A 12,601-nucleotide genomic window follows, 5' to 3' on the forward strand; every position below is an offset into this window, starting at 1 on the left:
TACCACACAGAGGAAAATCACATCAGATCACAAAATTGTGGACAACGACATGATACTGGTGTTTATGGTCTAGCCAAGTTGACACATACTTTGGGGAGATACAATCGAATTCATGACTCATAGGCTCTGGATTTTACATGTTTTATTGTGTTTTTATATTTATATATATATATATATATATACACATACACATATATATATGCCTGGTGGTGCAGTGGTTAAGCTAACTGAAAGATTGGCAGTTGAACCTCTGCAGCAGCTTCACGGCAGAAGAGACCTGGTGAAATGCTCCCATAAAAATTACAGCCGAGGATACCCTATGTGGCAGTTCTACTCTGCGACACGAGGTCACCATGAGTCGAAAATTGACTCACTGGCACCTAACGACATCCACAATAGATACAGAGATAGAGATGTCAGTGAGGGGTATTCAATCATATTGAAAATCCAGACTGTAGTGATTGCACTTTATCTGGAGCTTACCTGCATTTGTACCTCAATTTTCATCCCAACGTGTCCCTGTAGAGGGGATTCTGCATTACAACGTGTAATTGTTAAGTTGTACTTGTAATTATTAGGAATTAAATGACAGTCATCAGAACCTAATTTCTTTGGTCAGTCAAACTGTTCCAACACTACGAAGAAAATGTGCAAAGCCTTTCAAAGACCATAGCTTGGTGGACATTCCTTGCATGATGCTGTGACCAGATGTTAGGGAAGACTCTTCTGGTGGGCCCTCCTTGGGAAGATACAGTGATCACTTCCCTCATGCCCATGTGAAAGGCCCTCTGACCACAGCCCACCTGCCTCCTTTCCCAGGGGGTCTTGGCCACTTGGGCCTCCCTGGTTGTTTCTGGGAGCCCTTGAGCACACTCACAGACATTTGGCACCTGTTCTTCCCCCTGTGTCTGAGGGGCCTATGGAGAAGCCCCTTGCTGCCTGGCTAGTGGTTCCCACTGTGGGATCTCAGAGTCTTGTTTAGAGTCTGTTCTGAAGCCACTTACCCAGCCCTGCCAAGGGCCTCCTCTCCAGCCCTGTGTCCCCTTTGCCAAGTGGTCCCAAAATCATTCTGCCACTGCCTCGTCAATGTTTCTGTCCAATCTCTGATCCTGACTTCTCCCCAGCATCTCATGCAGTCTCTCCTGGAAAGAACCTTTATTTTTAGGTCCTGCCCCTCTGCCCACTATAGGGTTGCTATGAATTGGAACCGACCCGACGGCAATGGGTGACCTCTGCCCACAGTGGCTTGAATCCTGGCCAGAAGCCTGAGTGTTGAGCCATTCTTCTTGTTTCCTGGTTGAATTCTGTCTTCCCCACAGTAACCTCGTTTGCTATTGGGAGCCTTAGGTCTCAAACATTCTCATTTTAGAAGACTGCTCAGCTTTACATTTCATTATTAGAAGGACCACTGGGTTTTTTTTTTTTTTTCTCAGAACAAAAGAATTCGATGATGAAGCCTACTCTCTTCCACTTGCAATGCAGGGAACTGCTCAAGGTTTTCAAAGGACTCTCTCCACTGGGACTCCATAGACCCTGGAACCAGATTCTGACCAAATCATACTCCAAGAACGAGCACATCCTCTCTGCCCAGCCTGCTCTCTGGGAAGGGATGATGAGAGCTCAGCCTGAGCCGAAGCAATAGCTGGAAAGGCAAGGTTTCCCATTCCCTGCTGTCCTCCAGACTTCCCCTTGTCCCCATAATATTAGAGCATGGGATAAGAGCTAAGAGTTGGATTTGAACCCAGCTGTGTGGAGGCTGGAGCATGTAGCATAAATCTGAGCATACGTTTCTCCAGCTGTGTAATGGAGACGCCTATAATCCTCGCGTGAGTTGGGTAAGATCAAGTACACAGGAAAAAGAAAATCTTAAAAGCTGTAGATGCAACACCAACGTGATGGGACCATTTTAGGGTAGAATAATACGATGAGTCAGAATTGACTCCACGGCAGTTGGTTTGGTTTGGTGGAATAGGACGAAGGCCCTCAGACAAATTTAGTCCAACTTTCTCATGAAATGAGCAAGCAAATGGAGGCAGTTGGATGAATTGCCTGAGGCCACAGGCACAGGCCAGGGCAGAGGAGGATAGAACCCACTCCTTTAACCCTCCCACCCTAAGCTCACGCGTTTGCTCTGCACTATTTGTCCCATTATATAAGCTCTGGAAAAAAGCAAAAACAAGTAGGGGAGAGGAGTCCATGGATGTGACCAGCCTTCTCCCAGCCATGGGGTCTTGGGCCTCAATTTCCTTATCTGTACAATGGAGCTGATGAAGTCTGCCTCTCCACCTAAGAGGGCTGTTAGAGCATCAGATGGGGCAACAAAGAGCATGTGAAAGCGCTCTGCAGAGTGTTGGGACCGAATCTGCCCTATCTCTTTCTTCCTTGGAACCTAGCTCAATATAGGCTGAAATTTTCTCTCTCTGAGTTTTCTCTTTATGATTAAAAAATACTCTGGATTTCTTGCAATGTTCTTTACAGAGCAGTTTTCAGGAACCCGTTGCTATGGAATTGATTCCTACTCATAACGAACCTATAGGACAGAGTAGACTTGCCCCAAAAGTTTCCAAGGCTGTAATCTTTATGGAAGCAGATTGGTACTTCTTTCTTCTGCAGAGCAGCTAGGAGCTTCAAACTACCAACCATTCAGTTAACAGCCAAGTGCTTGACCACTGTGTCACCAGGGCTCCTTAGTTTTCAGAAAACTAGATCCCAATTCCTCAGGGCTGGCCTCTTTGTTTTTGTTCCCCCCCCTCTTGTGTTCCAGAATCCTCTAGACCAGTGATTCCCAACTGGGGGTGATTTTCCCCCCAGGAGGCAATGTCTGAAGACGTTTCTGGTGTTACAGATAGGGTTTGCTACTGTCAACTAGTAGGTAGAGCCCAGGGATGCTGCTAAACATCCTTGCAATGACTGGGACATACCCTACTCCTGCAGTAAAGAATTCTCCTTCCCCATAGATGTCAATACCGCTGAAGTTGAGAAATCCTGATCTAAATAAATTCCAGGCGAGCATCAGGGACTTATCTCCAGCAGGGCTAACAGCTGGAGCTCATCTTATTTCCCTAAGGACTTAAATCCCAACATTTATGGTTGAGCTGAAAGTTGAACTGTGGGCAAGTCAGGAGAAAAAAACCTCAAAATGAAAGTCATTCTTCATAGGTATTAAAAAAAAAAAAAATTAAGTCAATGACTACAATGCCTGTAACGTGTTGCTTCTCTTTTTAAACTTTGTATTTAGCTTTATGATTGGTTACCTTGGAGATTATCAACACGTGGAACTTTTTGGCAGTAGTGTTTCTGTTAATGAGTAATTATCTAAACTGTGGCTAAATGCTAAGGTGAATCAGGGTTTAAAAAAAATTTTCAATATAAGTTTCAAAAAACTGGAAACTTGGTTGATTAATAGTTTATGTCATTCTGTGAGAATGATACTAGGTGGGGTTTCTTTAAAACACCTTTATTGAGATAATTCACATAACATAGAGTTCATCTATTTAAAATTTACAGTTCAAAGTTTTTTAGTATTTTCCAAGAGTAAAACTAAGATTCTGAAAAACTGTAATTAAAGAGAGAGTTATTGAGAATACAGGCAACTTGAATCAAGGAGGCATCAAGTTTTACATAGTAAGATTAGCCACTCTGCTGAGGCACGGAACAATGATGGTTCATAATGGCAAAAACCACAGGCAGCTGAGGTACAGCTAAAAGTCTTTTCATTGGTAGCTGAGCGATCAGGAAACTGAAGGTGGGCTATGTCAGAAGTGGGGCTTTGTCTCAGATAGGACCATTATAGGTACGTGGTTGGGCAAGGATTAGTTCAGTGCGGGAGCCAGAGTGTTTTTCTGAGAATTGGCCAACCACCAAATGTTCGTGGGTGCAGTTGTTTCCTAAAACACATGAAAATAATCTAACAGAACATGCTTAGAAATGGGTTAAGATGGAGTCACTTTTAGAGAAATGGGTCAAGATGGAGTCACTCTTGCTCCCTTGATGTGAGTCCAGGATAGACCAAAAGCTCGTGTTGGATTATTCTGCTTGTGATTCCTTCCCTTTGATCAAGAATTTTCTTAAAATTCATGGATCATTATGCATGGACTTACTGTTACCTTGCTATATGTATGGTCTCATCTTCATGGTGAGCTGGTATTATGTCACCCAGAAAGGAGTAACTCATCTTTTGCAAGGGTTGTAAGTGGGCAAATGGGTGGCCACTTATGTTTTTTAAGTCGTTTAAGACCCTGGACACTATCAGAAGAGTGACTGGCTCTAATGTCACCAGATGGATAACTGGGCACCACTGCAAATATCTTTACCATGCTATTTCAAATCTCAGAGGACTGACTGGGTGGAAGGATGGATTTAAAGAGGAATCAGTTGGCATAGGCAAGGACTCAAGTGAAGGAACAGGTGAGTCTACAGAGGCCTCAACAGTTTCTTCAAAGTACATGGCACATTGTTTATGAGTAGGGGTGAGTGCTTTGGTACAGAACTGGGTAATGCAAGAAAAGAAACATTTAATCAGGCAAAAGAAAATGGTAACAAAAAGGAGTATAACTAGCCTAGTTTTTACAAGAGAGCTGACATAAGATTTGATACCATTGGTAACCAGGTGACAATGTCAAACCAAGCGTCAGGGCTGCTAGCATCTTCTATATGGAGCCAGGTAGCATTCGGTCAAATTTTCTTTATGCCGTGTTCTACTTTTCCAGTGGTATTTATCCAGGTGCAACAAGAAGTGGCACATAGTCCTCTTCCTTGTGCTAATAGAAAGTCAAGACCTATTCTTTGGTCCAAAACTGCTTAACTAAAAACGCCAAGGATTCTCATTGTGCTGCAAGGTTTCTGCAATGTTTTTAGCTAGCTATTCCATAGCGGTTGAAATATTTTGGATGGCCCTTTTTAATTAGGCTAGTCTGACAAAGGAGAAGAATGAGCTAAGAAATCTGTATTCAAGGCTGTGGTACTTTTCCACTGGATCGTAATATCCATAAGTGTCTTTGATTACTCTCTGATTCCCGACCAGGATATTTAGGTCATTAGTACAATGTCTACTTTTATCATAAGAATGAATGTCTAAAGAAACTCCTAGAAGACTCAGAGTGCATTGGCCCATCATGTTTCATCCATCTATACAGGGTAATTCCCAAGTGTAAGGTTCCTTGTTCGGTTTTGGTACATTTTCTGTAGGATAATCTGATCCTCCACATAAGAATACATACGCATCAGGAACACAAATCATGCCATTCTTGGTATAGTTGTGTGGGAAGGGAATGTTTTGATTAACCTGTTCAAGCCAGGGTTCTGTTAGAGAGTTGTTACAAATGAATAACCATCCATTTATAGATAAACATTTTTTTTTTTTCCTTTACATAAGGGGATAGATCTAAGGGTACCAAGTGAAGTATTTCTTAGGCAGTGAGGAAACGAAGAATAATCTAGGGACCTGTCTGTGTTTGAAATCTGAACAGGTAAGTTGACAAATAAGGTGACCTCTTCGGGTGCAAGTTGTAGAGCACTGCAACACTCAGTCATTTATTTAGGGTTGAGTTAAATTAAAGAACGGTATCTGAAGTTGCATTAACAATCCAGAAGGATACCAATATCTGACATATGTGGCTTCCTTAAAGATGATCTCAAGTTTGGTGGTAGTGGGAGGTATAGAATTATACTTTAGTATGGGAGAAGCTAATGGATCCAAGAATTCATGTGAAGCCATTGGAGTGGGATGACAGAGCCAACATTCAGTCATGTTACCAGCACAAGCTACTGATTGTGCTAACTTCATGAAAGCATTTTCCTTCCATGTGTCAAAAATTTTCGAAAGCAGAAAAATAATACTTAAGAACTCCATAATGTCAAAATGACAATTAAGATAATATAGCAAGGAATAATGCCAAAATGATAAAGCAAGGTGATTATAGAAAGGTTATGAGTATGAAGCAAATTGCAAAAATGTCAATAGTTTGCATGGAAACCAGCAATGGTAAAACTTGTTTAAGGAAACTTCAGCTCGATTAGGAGCCAAGTTTTCTACAGGCCTGATCCAGAGGTCTTGGAAAGAGCTGTCCACTTCAGATGTCATCTGTTTCTGATCTCGAGGTCATCAGAATTGGTGCTGGAGTCCTTCCATGGGTTGGACAGTCCAGGCAGAGTTCTTTCAGCTGAGAGAGGTGAGTCCGGGTCTTGATCCCCCGTAATTTGGCCGCAGAAGTGTTTGTAAGAAGTATCAAGTATAGCACTTTCCATCTAGGTTTGAGAGAGTCTTTCAATTGGTGTTTTTTCTGCGAAACATAATATCCAGGTTGAATATTGTATACTCAAGACATTTCTTCCTTTTGATTCTTAAAAGCTTCTTTAACTTGTGTAATGTGTTCATTAAAATATTGAATCAAAGATTTACAATATTGAAACAGGTCAGATTGAATTAAATTTGATTCAGGGCAATTTGCCCAATATGGAAGAGCTATTGGTTGTCCAGTAATAATTTCATGAGGGGTCATTTTGTGAAGTCCAAATGAAGTAGTCCTCAAATTTAAAACCACCAGAGGCAACTTTATTCCAAGGCAATTGTAGAGGTTTAGAAAGCTTGGCTAGTTGAGTTTTATTACATCATTACTTCTTTCAACTAAACCAGAGGATTAAGGATGGTGAGAACACTGAAGTCTCTGAAAAGTAGGGAGAATTTTGCACATCTCCTGTCTTAGTTATCTAGCACTGCTAGAACAGAAATACCACAAGTGGATGGCTTTAACAAAGATAAATTTATTTCTTCACAGTAAAGTAGGCTAAACGTCCAAATTCAGGGTGTCAGCTCAAGGGGAAGGCTGTGTCTTGCTTTCGGACTTCTCATCTTCCCCTGGCCTAGGAGCTTCTCTGCATAGGAACCCTGGGTCCAAAGAATGCACTCTGCTCCTGGCACTGCTTCCTTTGTGGCACCAGATCCCCCTGTCTCCCTGCTTGATTCTTTTATATCTCAGGAGATTGCCTCAAGACACTATCCAATCTTGTAGATTGAGTCCTGCCTCACTAACACAACTGCCACCCATCCTCCCTCATTAACATCATAGAGGCAGAATTTGTGACATATAGGAAAATCACACAATACCAGGAATTATGGTTCAGCCAAATTGAGACACACATTTCTGGGGGGGACATAATTCAATTCATGAGAACTCTTTAGTTATTTGTCCAGTAAAATGGATGTCTCTATCACTACAGTGGACTCTTGGGCTCCCCAGTTAGGAATAATATCCTTGAGAAGTTTCTTAACTACAAATGCAGCAGTAGCTTGATGACTGGGGAAAGCTTCCACCCAGTGAGAGAATTTGCAAATCATTACTAATACAAACTTGTAACCATTAGAGGGTGGAAGCTGGATGAAATAAATCTGCCATTCAAGAATAGGTTCTGAAGGCAGAGGAAATCTCCCAGGTGGTGCTGTATAAGGTTTACTGGAATTAAATTGAGAACAAATAAGAAACTGGGAAGCCACTTGTTCAGTAACCATATAAAAGTGCTCCCACCAATATTTCTTTAAGATTTCTATCATCTTATTGCTTCCCAAATGAATGTTCATATGCAATGCATCCAGTACAGCGGCTTGCCGGGATTTGGGACGTACTAAGTTCTCGTTGGGTTTCACCCATATCCCAGAGGTGGAGCACCAGCAACAGTCATGTGGGGCTGATTTTTGATGTTCAGATAAATCCTTTAAAGTCACTCTTCCAAATCTAGAGGGGTTTTCTATAAGCATATTAAAAGGTTGTTCGTCATCCAAAGCAGTGCCCTGAGGTGAGGGACCGTACAGAACTGTTAAAAGTTTTTGCAAAGCATTAACAGGATGGAAACAAAGACGGAGTGCGATCTTCAAAACTGAGAAAAAACGTGTTCTACCGTGGCAGAACAATATCCCCATCAATGGGATTCTAAAGCCCAGATTAGTTCATCTGCCACTATTCCTGTCTTATCATGGCAGCAATTTTGAACCATAGGGACATGCAAGCATTCCAGAAAATGGGTTTTTTATTAGGCCTGATCCACAGTCTAGTGGTTGAATCCTGATGACAGGTGGCCCGCTCCCATTCTTTAATTTAATTTGTGAGTTTAATTGTTGGTGTTTATAAAGTGACTTTGAAATTTCTTTTGGGTCAGATTTTTATGGGCAATAGTTTACAGGTGCCATGATTGTTTTATTTTTATTAACTATCCCTCCTTTTCCTCATGCTCGTGAGTGGAATCATCACAATCATGAGGGAGGGTGATGTTCTTAAACGGTGTTTGGGAAGCTGTTCTATCAGCCATGCTGTTTCCTTTAATTTCCTGTTTGTGGAACCCCTTTTGGCTGATGCTCTTGAATTTTAATTACAGTGATCTCAGAGAGGAGCAAAAGGGCTTCCAGGCGGTCTGCTTCTAAAGGACCACTTTAAGTTGAATACCAGAAGATGTTAACAACCCTCTTTGTTTCCATAACATGCTAAAATCATGAGTAATTCCAAGAACATATCTAGATTCTATGTACATTGATCATTCAGAAAGCAGTTTGTAAAACCTCTTGGAACAGGCTGATTGGTTCAGCCTGTTGATCTGAAGTGATTTCAGGAAGGGTACCATCTTAGAGGATCCCGGAGGAAGTTGTCATGGTATATCCTCCCTGGTAATGAGAGCTGATATGTTCAGGCTTTAAATATGACCCATCAACCAACAGAACTAAATCAGTACTAATGGTGAGGTTTCTTGTAAATCTTGCCTAGAAGACCAAAGCTGTTCAGTAAGGTTCACTGAATGTAATGGTGTGAGTTGTCATCATCATTAGGTAGAGGTACAGGCAACAACGTAGCCAGATCTAGAGAGTATGTAACCAAATATTACAAGCTTCTAGAAGGAGCACATCATAAGAAGTCAGCCTACTACCTGAGAGATGTTGAGTTAATGTCGAATTTCGGATGGCTGACACCACATGAGGGACATAAGTGTCAAGACAATTTCCTAGAACTATATCTGCTATGGTCTCAAGTAGTCTAGCAGTTGCAGCAACTGCTCTGAAGCAAGTTGGGTAGCCCATAGAAACAGGGTCTAATTCAATGTCCTAATAACAGTAGGCCTCTGTGGTCTCTGTGTTTTTCACTGAGGACTTCTAAAGCATTCCCAGAAGTTTCTGGACAAAAAGTAGAAAGTATAAATTATAATCAGGAAGCCTTAGAGCAGGGGTGCTTGTTAAAGCCTTGGTGGCGTAGTGGTTAAGAGTTTGGCTGTTAACCAAAATGTCTGCAGTTTGTATCCACCAGCTGCTCTGGTAGAGTCTATGGGGCAGTTCTACTGTGTCCTAAAATGTAACTATGAGTGGGAATTGATTTGACAACTGATTTGTTTTGGTTTGGTTTTATTTTGGTGTTGGCTTTTTGGCCATCTTCAGAATGTTGAGTCAGGTTCAGAACCTTTGAAAATTTGGTACATGGATTGAGCTAACAAAGAAAACTTAGGTATCCTAGCTTTGCAATAACTGCAGAATCCTAAAAATCCCCTCAGTTGCTTTTCTTGTAATGGAGACATGATAAGATACGATAGCTTCTTTTCTTTTGGGGTCCATAGTGATTTCTTTTGCTGAAAGGACATGTGCCAAGTATTTAAACAAAAGTTGAGCTGATTTCAATTTTTTCTTTGGAGGCCATTGTAACAACAGAATAGTAGCTGTGAGACATGCCTGTTGAGAACTGGGACAGACCGTAAGTCATCCACATATTGTAATAATGTGGAACCTTGAGTAAATTGTAAAGGCTGTATATCAACATGTAAAATCTGAGACAAGTCGGTGGGAGACTTGGTGAACCCTGGGGCATTACAGTCCACGTGAATAATTGGTCCTCTCAAGTGAAAGCAAATAAGTATTAGCTGTCTGCATGAATGGCAACCCTGGTGGCATAGTGGTTAAATGCTATGGCTGCTAACCAAAGGGTCGGCAGTTCAAATCCACCAGGTGCTCCTTGGAAACTCTATGAGGGCAGTTCTTCTCTGTTGTATAGTGTCGCTACGAGTCGGAATCGACTCAATGGCACTGGGGTTTTTGCTTTTTTGGTCTGCATGAAGTAGGATGCTGAAAAAAAAAAAACATTTCAAAGGTTGACCACTGTGAAGTGTGTTGCTTCAGGGTGTACAATACAAAGAAGTAAGTGCAGACTGGGGACTATGCAGAATCTGGGAATTATTATACAGTTAATGGCACGTAGGTCCTGTACAAGCCTCCAGTCCTGTCCTGATTATTAGGTGTCTTAACAGGGAAAACTGAAGTATTGCAGAGACTAGTGGGAGAAATTATTAAATTAGAAAGCTTTAGTTAGAAAGTCTTGAATTATTGGGTTAAACCCTTCTCTAGCTTTTCTTTTTAAAGGGTACTGTGAAATTTTCAGGTAAAGGTATAGAGGTGTCTATTTGAATGTTAATTTTTTCAACTGATAGGACCTGACAACATCAGTAGACATGGTGGCCCATATGCTTTTAGGTACAGAAGACAGGAAATCTGCAGAACTGAGTAAAATAAGGGAGTGACTCTCTTGTGTTTGCAAGCTAAGTGCTTTGAGATAACAGCAGCCCTCTTCATTTGTAGTATTTTCTATTCCACAAGAGCCAATTGATTGGTTGGTTTCAGGCAAGTCTAATAGCGATCCTCCTGTTTATGAAACTTTTATTTGACATTTCCTTTTGGATGAAAGATCTCTTCCTAAAAGGTTTCTTGGGTACCTAAACTAAGTAAAAAATGGATGCATGTCTTCAACAGGGCCTCAGGAGATCAAAATAAGTTGAGATCAGGAAAAATTTTGTTCTCAATTAGTAACCCCCACTATCTTTGATGTTTTGTTACTCTAGGGCAGCGCCTACATCAATGCCAAGGTCCCTGACCTGCTAGGTTTCCTTGAGTCCTTATGAAACTCCATTTTAGGGGGACACACTCACACAGGGGGGCCTGGCCTGAAGATCCTGGGGTCTGTAGTGCCTTTTCTTTCTCCTCTCCACACCTGGCTGGTGCTGCCCTCCCTCCATGTCCTGTTCTCAAAGTCCTACCTCGCTCCTGCCAGCTTCAGGGACCTGCACCGTGCTTCCTTTGGACTGTCCTCAGGTCTTGCTGAAAGGAGCCCTGATGGCACAGTGGTTAAGTGCTTGGCTGCTAGCCAAAAGTTTGGCAGTTACAAACCACCAGCCGCTCCGCTGAGGAAAGATGTGGCAGTCTGCTTCTGAAAAGATTATAGCCTTGGAAACCATATGGGGCTGTATTACTCTGTCGTCTTGGGCACTGGAGCCCTGGTGGTACAGTTGTTAAGAGCTCAACTACTAACCAAAAGGTTGGCAGTTTGAATCTAAGAACCACTCTTTGGATACTGTATGGGGCAGTTCTACTCTGTCCTATGGAGTCACTATGAGTCGGAATACACTCTAAGGCAACGGTTTTGGGAGTCTTTCTGCTGTCTAGACCCGGACCAGGATGTTGCCGCCTGCTGGTCCTGATCACTGTGAGCAGGACACCTTGCAGGCACCCCTCCCCAGGAGGCAGCCTTGGAGGCCCGCGGCCAGCTGGCACTGAGCAGCCTCCATACCCTGCCTATGCCCTTCACAATGTATTTGCATCCTGGCTGGATTCCCGGCATCAGCACTGTGCAGGGGTGGCTTCTTCTCCTTTCTGTCCAGGCAGCATACATTCTGCTCCAAGGGGCCAATTTAGAACCAGCCCTTGCAAAGCAGCCCAGCTGTGTTGTTGTGTAGCTGTGCAGCTATGGGTGACTAGCTCTGGGAAAGTCTGTTCCAGAATTGTAGGAACCACCTTTCACTTAGTCTGCTTTCCTCAGTCACCACCTTCTTGGGCCACCTTCAGGCATGAAGTGAGCAGGTAGAAAACAGGTCGCCCACCCTCCCTGTCTTTCACCCTGTGACTTTCCCACCATTTGTGATTTCTACACTGTCTCCCATATTATTTTCTTACTTCCTCTTCTGTTCCTGTTACTGCTTCTCTCTCTCTCGTTCATTCTCCTCTCTCCCCCACTCCATCTCTTTCTCCTTCATCTCTCCCTCTCCATCTCCACCTCCCACTTTCCCTTCTTCCTCCCCACTCCTCGCTTTCCCAGGGCAGGGTTGGCTCATTGAGCCTGTTTTCAGGAACTAATTTTTGGCTACCAAAGGACCTTTCAGTTCATACCCCACATGTGCAGAGTAGAACTGCTCCATAGGGTTTTCCAGACTGTAGCCTTTGAGAAGCACATCACCAGAACTGTCATCTAGGCACTTCTGGGAGGGTTGAAACTGCCAGTCTTCTGGTTGGTAGTTGAAAACTTAAATGTTTGCACCCCCTGGGGAGTGCTTCGGTAAAGTTTAAAGGCAAGAAAACCCTACGGAGCTCAGTTCTACTCTGTGACATATGGGGTCTCCATGAGTTGAATTTGACCTGACAGAAATTAACAACAACAGAGGGTAGACCTGTGAGGATTAGATTTGCTTCAGGAAAGAGAAGTCCTACCAGCAACAATGGCTTATACAAGTGTGGGCGGGAAGTTCTATCTGACGCCTTCCATCCACTCCGCATCTCTCAACGCACCTTTCAATCTTGCCATCATTGTGA

The 12,601-nt window shown here is 42.7% G+C and overlaps 1 protein-coding gene across 3 annotated transcripts in view; it reads left to right on the forward strand.

The window, feature by feature from the left end:
* The window catches only part of LOC126078229 (UDP-glucuronosyltransferase 1-6-like), a 220,496-nt gene that overhangs the window by 80,643 nt on the left and 127,252 nt on the right, over positions 1-12,601 (forward strand). The window lies entirely within an intron of this gene.

This window comes from Elephas maximus, chromosome 6 (assembly GCF_024166365.1).
Source record: "Elephas maximus indicus isolate mEleMax1 chromosome 6, mEleMax1 primary haplotype, whole genome shotgun sequence".
Lineage (NCBI taxonomy): Eukaryota > Metazoa > Chordata > Mammalia > Proboscidea > Elephantidae > Elephas > Elephas maximus.